We start from the raw sequence: 9,228 nt of genomic DNA, 5'->3' as shown, positions 1-9,228 counted from the left end.
TTCTTGTAGTGCTCAATCTTGGCTAGGTCGACCAAAATCCCGTTCTGATTAACGAGGTGTCCCAAGAACTGGACCTCTCGTAACCATAAATCACACTTGGAGAATTTGGCGTAAAGCCTCTCCCTCCTCAACACTCCAAGAATCTCTCGAAGATGCTCCTCGTACTGTTCCGTAGACCTCGAGTATACCATAATATCGTCAATGAACACGATCACCAACCGATCCAACATGAGCGTACACACCCGGTTCATGAGGTCCATGAACGCTTCTGGTGCGTTGGTGAGCCCGAAAGGCATCACCACGAACTCATAATGCACATAACGAGTCCGAAAGGCCGTGTTCTGGATATCCTCCTCGCGGACCCTCATCTGATGATATCCAGATCTCAAATCAATCTTGGAAAACCAAGACGCTCCTTGCAACTGATTAAATAAGTCGTCGATCCTCGGCAATGGATAGCGGTTCTTAACTGTCAACTTGTTAAACTCACGGTAATCGATGCACATATGGTGTGAGTCATCCTTCTTCTTGACAAAAGGATCAACGCTCCCCACGACGAACTAATTGGCAGAATGAAACCCTTCCCCAACAGTTCCTGAAGATGCGAGGATAACTCCTGCATCTCGGGCGGCGGGAGACGATATGGTGCCTTGGCAATAGGCGTCGCCCCCGGAACCAAATCGATCCGGAACTCCACCTGCCTCTCAGGAGGCACACCCGACAGATCCTCAGGAAAAACATCCGGGAAATCACATACCACTGGAACTTTAGACATAGAAATCAATCTCTCCTTGGTAACCCGAGTATCCACTACATAAGCTAAGAAGCCCATACATCCCTGTTGCAGACTCTGTCTCGCCCTGGCAGCAGAGCTGAAAGCTAATCCAGATCTAGATCCCTTGCCATAAAAAGTAAGTACTCCTCCACTAGGGTCTCGAATCGTCACCATCTCACGCTCGCAATCAATTACAACTCTAAATTGGCTCAACTAATCCATGGCCACTATGACGCAGACATCTCCCATAGCTATCAGCACCAGATCTATCAGAAACTCAACAACGAAGATCTCCAAAACACAACCCCGGAATACATCAGTGGCAAAAACCGCATGCTCGTCGACTATAGAAACCCTCAGTGGTAGACTCAAAGCCTCGCGTCTAACACTAATGTAACGACTAAAGGTTAAAGAAACGAAGGCTCGACTCGCACCCGAGTCAAATAACACCAAGGCAAGCACATAATTCACAAGAAAAGTACCTATATTAAACACAATATAAGCATAAAAAAGTCATAATAACAACATGAATAATCAGATACGTACCAGCAACAACGTCAGGTCCTGCGCGGACCTCCTGTGTAGTCAACTAGAAAGCTCTCCCACGAGCTCTCGGAGCCTCGACCTTCCCGGGCCGACCATCAATGACACGCAAGGTAGCAGGAGCAGGGGCCTGGGCTGATCCTTGAGTGAGCTGCGGACACTCAGCCTTCCGGTGGTCAGTCTGGTTGCAATGGAAGCAAACCGAAAATCCCTTGGGGCAATCCTTTGCCATATGCCCCTCCTTTCCGCACTTGAAACAAATACCCGATCGGCAAGATCCCTCGTGACTCTTACTGCACTTGCCACAAGTGCGGCCTTTCTAGTCTCCTTCTCTGGTATCAGCTGGCTTAACCCGCTTGGTTGTCGGCTGCGACTGTACTGGTCTCCTATCTCTTCCCTAAGACTCTCCCTCCTCCCTCTTCTGAATCTCCAGCTCGATCTCCCTCCTCCTGGTATTGGTCAGTAGCTCAGACAATGTCCGATATGATGAGTTCGCCATGAACTCCCTAATGTCCCTCCTCAAAATGCTCAAGTACCGGCTCAAACGTGCCTGCTCAGTAGACACGTGATCAGGGCAAAATAGCACCCTCTCATGAAACATCCTCGTAATCTCTGTCACTGTATCTGTCTTCTGTCTGAGAGATAGAAACTCCTGGGCCAATCGTTCCCTCTCCACCTGGGGAACAAACTCATCTCGGAATAGCTGGGTAAATCTCTCCCAAGTCACTGCAGCATGGTCTGCAGGAGATCCATCGCATCGCGGCAATCAGGTCCTGGGTCCCGTCAAACTCTGGTGGCTTCGTGTTGCTGAACTCTCAGAACATCAATGAGTCACCCCCTGTGGCCTCGCTGCTGCAAGGGTTGCGGTGGCTGCGGCAGCGGCAGCCTCGGTGACGGCAACATATCGCTCGTCAAAAGTCTCGATCAACATGGTCTTAATAGACCTGAACATCTCCGGAATGGCTTCCCTAATAGCTGCGGCCACCTTACCCGCATAATCCTGTAGATCTCCTCATCACTAGTACTCACCATCTCGGGGTTGCTGGAGCCTGAACCTCGGGTAACCACAATTGTCTCTCTCTGAAACATAAACACAGAAATCATCAGGGACATGCTATAGCGCACACACATTTACACATCCCTATATGCTCATTAGTATCCCAAGATTCTTACTTGAGTCGTGTACGGATCCGATGCTTTTAGTAGTACGGGCCCAATACTACCTTCCACACCAACCCGCATTCGCCTCAAGTCCTCCTCTTAGGATTCTAATTCACATGTACTCTACCCCTCATGGATATCTAACTACTCTCTCAGTAAACATCCAAACTGAACATCTAGATACTCTTCCTAGATCACTCCTAAAGTCTAATCTGCCTCGTAAAGATCTCTGCCATGTACAACTAAGCAACACAAAGAGTAAATGGCAAAAAAATAAAGTCGTTTAAGAACGACCTCCTAGGCTAAGGCATCATGAATCAGGCAATTCTAGCTCAAAATTCCTGAAAGTACCTAGCCTACCATCTAGCATGCAGTACTAATAGCTCAAGAGTAACTCATCTCATAATATACTCAAGTAAGGGTATTTTGGGAAATCACCGCTTGGGCTCTGGCCGATTGTACACATTGCTTCGTCCCGCTTTCCTCTTAAAAGTTCTTTGCTCATTTATAAAATCATTTCTTTTTGAAAATTTATCAACTCCTAAGTTTGAGTCCAGACATACCCGAGGGTGCATCCGAAACCCTCAAACCAGGGTTCTGATACCAACTTGTAACACTCAAAATTTTCAAACAAAATTTTCACTTTAAAAAGTTCACACAAAACATAGTTTAACAATTCTCATGCCAAATTTATTATTTTTTCCCATTCACAAAACATCAGAGTTTGTTGTCAAATATCCCAGAATCCACATAAACACAAATCAACAAGTTGGTGTGTACAATCATGTCGGCGCCTTCCCGCGATCCTGAGATGTACCCGAAACACATTTTACACAAAAACTATAAGCACGAAGCTTAGTGAGTTCCCTAAAATACAACACACACAAATAATTAGCCTCTCATGGCTATATCTCGATAAGGACCCTCCGGTCTTGTGTCTCAGTGAAGACCCTCCGATCTCACGGCTCCGTATGGACCCTCCGGTCCTGTTTCTCAGTGAAGACCCTCCAGTCTCACTGCTCGGTATGGACCCTCCGGTCATAGCTCAATAAATGCATAGTGCAATATACATCAATAATCACAAAGACATGATGCATAATATCACATATCTCAGTATAAGCAAATAAGACCCTCCGGTCAATAACACAAATAAGACCCTCCAGTCGCATAGTAATTACCACTCAGGTAAGTATAGTGAGAAGACTCACCTCGTAAAGTAAAGCAAGTATATCCCACACCCGAACTGCCGGTTTAGACTCCACCTAACATATATCACATGTACCTCTAAGTAATAATTGATATTAACAACCCCCAAAAGATGTTAGGCTAAGTTTCTCTACTAAATCTCAGAAGGGTAAAAGACCATTTTAGCCCTCCATGGCCTCCAAAGTCCACAACTTGACCAAAACCCTAAAAGTCAACAGAAGTCAACACCTAGCACGTATGCTGGGCGTACGTCCCTCTATGCTGGGCGTACAGTCAGCCATACATGCATCGGGGTGGCTCAGCGCTACGTTGCGCATAGCTGGGAGTACGCACGACGTACTCTCCAGAGTTCCTCTTTTCACTCTTTTAGTCTTAATTCGTTAAGACCATTGCTAATACTATAGATCTGGGTTGAATAAGGTCCATTACTCCATAAAGTTGGTGACTTTAAGCCTTAGCATGGTTGGACAAGTCTAAAACTCATAAACTCTAATCCTTTACTCACGAAGGTCCTCATATCTCATGCATGGAGAGATCTTAACGACCAAGATCTCATTTTTATGATTCCAAACGACTAGAAACACCTAAATGGACATGCATTATGCTCTGAAGTTCCTCAAACTCATAAAGCTTCAACCTTGGGACATAAAACCCTAAAAATGGACCAAAACATAAACTAATCAAAACAATGAGAAAGCTTTGAGCTTGATACATCTGAATGATGCACCAACCTCAGGTAAACTCGGATCCTAAAGCTTGGACACAAACTCTTCTTCCTTCAAAGCTCCTTCACAAATGAATCCCACAAGATCACTCAATGATCCTCAAATGCTCACACAAACTATGAAAACGAGATTTAGGGATTGAGGGGAGTTGAAGGCTGGAAATGGTGGCTGAAAATGAGGCCATCATGTTCCTTAAATAGGGACACACAACACAATTAGGATTTACACTCTGAGCCTAGTACGACCTGCGTACCCTCTGGTACGCCCAACGTACTAGGTGGCCTACGCGTCTATAATACGCACATGAGTACGCTGAGCGTACACACGTATACGCCCCGCCTACTCATTTGCCACCTTTTTCTCAATTAAGGGCTAGTTTTGACAATTCAATAAAAGTAAGGGTCATCGATACATACCTTATCTAGGGATGTTACAAAATTCGTCGCTGAAGCCAAAGGCGAGGGCATTGTAGATGATCCTTGATGAAGCAGGTGACAACGCAAGGGATTAGGAGTAAGGATCAATAAAGTAGCCATATAGATAGTATCATGTGGTGTAGCCTAATATAAGAGGGATAGTGTAGGGTGAAACTGAATATCTATGTAATCGTTTCGAGAAGTAATATAAACCACAGTTATGTTACCCGATTAGTTAAATGAATATGTGAAAATCTTGTATGATGACTTGGTGAACTGCGAGACAATACTTGGGACGAGTATGAGTTGGTGTGAAAGGTAGTAGAGACCTATACTACCGGAACCACATGACTCACACTTGGATCAGGAAAAGTCACAAGGTTACCAAGGCGCTAGTAATTGATTCCATTTTATTCATGTATGTCTTTACCATCGTTTCGATAATGGCTAAGAAGATGATTGTTATTCTGAACCTAGTGGTCATATCAAATTTAGCCCGACTAAGATGAGTATGTTACGTGGTTCAAAGAACCAAGATCGATGTAGCATCTGACTTAAGCCAGAAGATTGAAGTGAAAGATAATCGAAGCAATCAATAGAAGTATTGCGATCGTTGAGCTTGTAGCTAGAAGTGCTACATGCTAGAATGTGAATATATCACATTAGAACATGAAGGAAGGAAACTTCCATTCTGGAAATTGAATCTAAAAGACCTGAGTCTAAGCGTTGCATCATATGATGAGAGGTCATTAGAACACGACCCATCGGTCTATTATGGTAATCGAAGGAAAGAACTTATCTTAAGTTTGTTAAGAAGAAGAAGGTGTCTCCAATAAGGAATGATTTTGTAACTCGAAGGTTACAATTGAAAGTCCAACATAGGATAAAGAGCGGGTGCAAGATTGAGCACCGCCAACAGTCAAGAAGTCCAAGAGTTAGAAACTCGTTAGAAAAGATATAAGAGTTACGGTTATTACCTATTATGAAAAGATAACGTATGGAGTAATTATAAAAGCCCTGTCTCGTTGATGATTCCAGGACGTAATCATCCTAAGGGGGAGATAATGGTAATGCCCGTAGATTCAGGCTAGTCAATTTAGAGACAATAAGCGTGAAAATGACTTTTTGATAGAAGATTATTTAGAATAAATAATCTGAACCAAGTTATAGTATATGTCATAAGGGTTCTGTACATATAAAGAACGCTGAAATTCGAGTTATAACGAAGAAGTTATGACCCGTCGAAGTTTTGCGACTAAACCGGCACGACACCGCGTAACGTAAAAAGTGAATTTTTGATAAATTAATTTTTAGCCTTTTGGATCTAAACGAAAGTCGTAGTATATGTTAAACCGATAACGTACATAAAAAAACGTCGAAATCTGACTTCGTATCAGGAAGTTGTGATTTTTCTAAGATTTAGCGTAACAGTGCACAACCCGGAATTCGAATTTTAGATCGATCAATTTTTAGCCGATACAATCTAAACGAGAATCTAAGATCTCATTAATAGGAGATCAACGATAGAAAGACAGATGAAAACGGATGTCGGATGACAAAGTTATGAGTTATTACGGACTTTACCTGTCTAAGCCTGTTAAAATATAACTTTAAAAATAAAGTCAAAATTAGTTGATGGAGTCTAAATGAAAGTTGTAGATCCCGTCGATACCTACGCGTGGATATAAAGAATGTCAAAAATGAAGCTCGTATGCGAAAGTTACGGATTTTAGAAGATAATTAGTTTTTGGAGTAATTTGCGAGTGACACGTGGGACAATCCTGACCACTGCTTCTTCCCCACGCCTTGCCACCAGATGGTGACACTTGGCACACCAACACAACGTGTTCGTCTCATACACACGCCGTGTTGATCCATTTCCCAGCCTATAAATAGAGGCGCAAATCTTACATATTCCTCACACCTTTCCCATTCTTTCTCTCTCAATTACTTCTCCTAGCCCCTCCCATTCCCTAGAACTTCCCAAGTGCTAAGGGGCGAGGCTCGGAGCGCCAGAAGGCTCTGAGAAGAAGAGTTTTTTGCTCAGAAGTTCTGCACGCGCGGAGCCTGGTTCTTCGCTAAACTCCATTGTAAGTAAGTTATGCTTGCCCTACTATAAGTATAGCGCATGTTTAAGTTCATTATCGTTATTATGACCCCATAAACAATATATGTAAGTATTATAAAATATAAAAAGTGTTATTATAATACCTTTTAACTGCTTGCGGTACGAGGAATCTGGTTTGAAGGGCCGCATAGGGTTGTTGGATTTCAAAACAGCTTAAATGCCAAAATGGTCCTGCCCTCTGATGTTTCATGTCTGGCCCCTGTCTGTACATAGTGGTTGAAAAGTATTATTTAAAAGTTATACAATACAAGAAAAACAAAATTACTTAGACTAATAATTAGTCGCAATAAATATTAGACTAAGATCTAGTGATAATGATACTAGGTTTCGTCGAAGGAAAAGACGATTGTTAGAAGCGAAGAGTTGTTCGAATTTCGAGTCATCACTTTAACAAGTGAGTGCATAGTTACATTCATCTTACACATAGATATGAAGTATTTAATATAAATTACATGCTATGTATGCATATTATATGTATTCCTGATATCTATGCTAGATGAACGATTTATACATGTTTACGTGATTTAAACTGTATGTGTATTTTCATACTTCTAAATATATATTGGGTAGCGACGGGTGATGAGAGAAAGGTGATGATAGATAGGTGATTATAAATAGGTGATGTAAGACGTGAGGAGATGCCATAATCTTGACCTGCGATGTTGCGATGTAGCTATGTAGTCATCTACCAGAGTATAGATGGCGACCACAGACTATTCTAGACAGTCATGTGGAAACACCAGCAGGCTCATAACCTGTAGGTGATGAATTACAAGTTGAGGCGATGTTGTAACTATGTATTCATGCGATGATACTCTAACCCTCACTTTGAATTACGAGTTCAGGTGATGTTGTAACTACGTATTCATGCGATGATACCCAAACCCTTACTGGATACGTATTGGGGGAGTAATCCCCGAATCAGTACTGTCTATGCGATGTAGGCGATGATCCTTAGGAAAAGTCCTTACGAACAAACATATAAGGAAATGCGATGTAAGGAGATGAGAGGTAAATACGATGTAGGAGATGACCCTTAGGATAAATCTTTAGGGAAGATTAAAATGGGGATGGGAAAGCTGGTTGATTGTTTGACATGAATATGTGAAGAAACAAATTAACTATATTATTTTGGGTTGAAAACCTTATTTACTCACCAGGTTTCCCAACCTGACCCACTCAGTTTATTTATATCACAGTTGTCGATTTGAAGATACATTACAGTGAGAGATTAAAGGATATGTAAATCACTAGTGTAAATGAATGTAAAGTCTGTTTATGCTTATTTTTTTGTATTGACAATGACATCCCAAAGTTTTAATATAAATAAAATACATTTCTTCGGAAATGCTTTGATAATATATTTATCATGTTTTCTGGGAACAAATTCCTTAATAATACTTTTCAAAAAGGGTACTCTTATTTTTAAATAAGCATAAATAAAATTTTTAAAATGACCGAATCATCACCCGAGTTTGGAATCATCACCCGGGCACGCTTAACTGCAGAGTTCTTATGGGATATGTTGCCCTCACGGCTTTAAAACGCGTTGTAACAAGGAAGGTATCCACACCCCTTATAAGGAAATGTTTCGTTCACCTTCCAAGCCGATGTGGGATCAGGTGCAACCTACATAGGAAAGCTCAGAAGCTCTGTCCCCGCAGTGCCCAGTTCCTAGCCAAACCTCCCGGTAAGTGAGTTATGCTTACCCTACTTTAAGTATAGCTTATATTTAAGTTCAATATCGTTATTATGAACTTATAAACAATATATATATTATAAAATATAATATACAAAGTGTTATTATAATATCTTTTAACTACTCACGGTACGGGGAATCTGGTTTGAAGGGTCGCATATGGTTGTTGAATTTCAGAAGTGCTATAATGCCAAAAAGTTCCTACCCTCTGGTGTTTCATGTTTGGCCCCTGTCTGTACATACTAGTTGAAAAGTATTGTTTAACACTTATAAAACAATATAGCTCATAAATAGTCGTGATAAATATTAGACTAAAATCTAGCGGTAATGATACTAGGATTCGTCGAAGGAAAATAGAATTGTTAGAAGCGAAGCGCTGCCCGAGTTTGGTATCATCACTTTAATAAGTGAGTGCATAGTCCCTTTCATGAACATGATTTTAATACAAGTATTGATTAAAGTATTAAATATATGTTTGTGTGTGAAATATTTGTTATTGCCTGAAATACGTGTTAAGAACATCTCTGATAATTTAGGGTACGGAATAAACCTAAATTAATTGAGATGAATATCAG

Source organism: Lactuca virosa, chromosome 7, assembly GCF_052849685.1.
Source record: "Lactuca virosa cultivar CGN04683 chromosome 7, Lactuca_virosa_CGN04683_v6, whole genome shotgun sequence".
In the NCBI taxonomy this organism is placed as follows: Eukaryota; Viridiplantae; Streptophyta; class Magnoliopsida; order Asterales; family Asteraceae; genus Lactuca; species Lactuca virosa.
The sequence above is the reverse complement of the archived record's forward strand: the minus strand, read 5'-3'. Positions refer to the sequence as shown.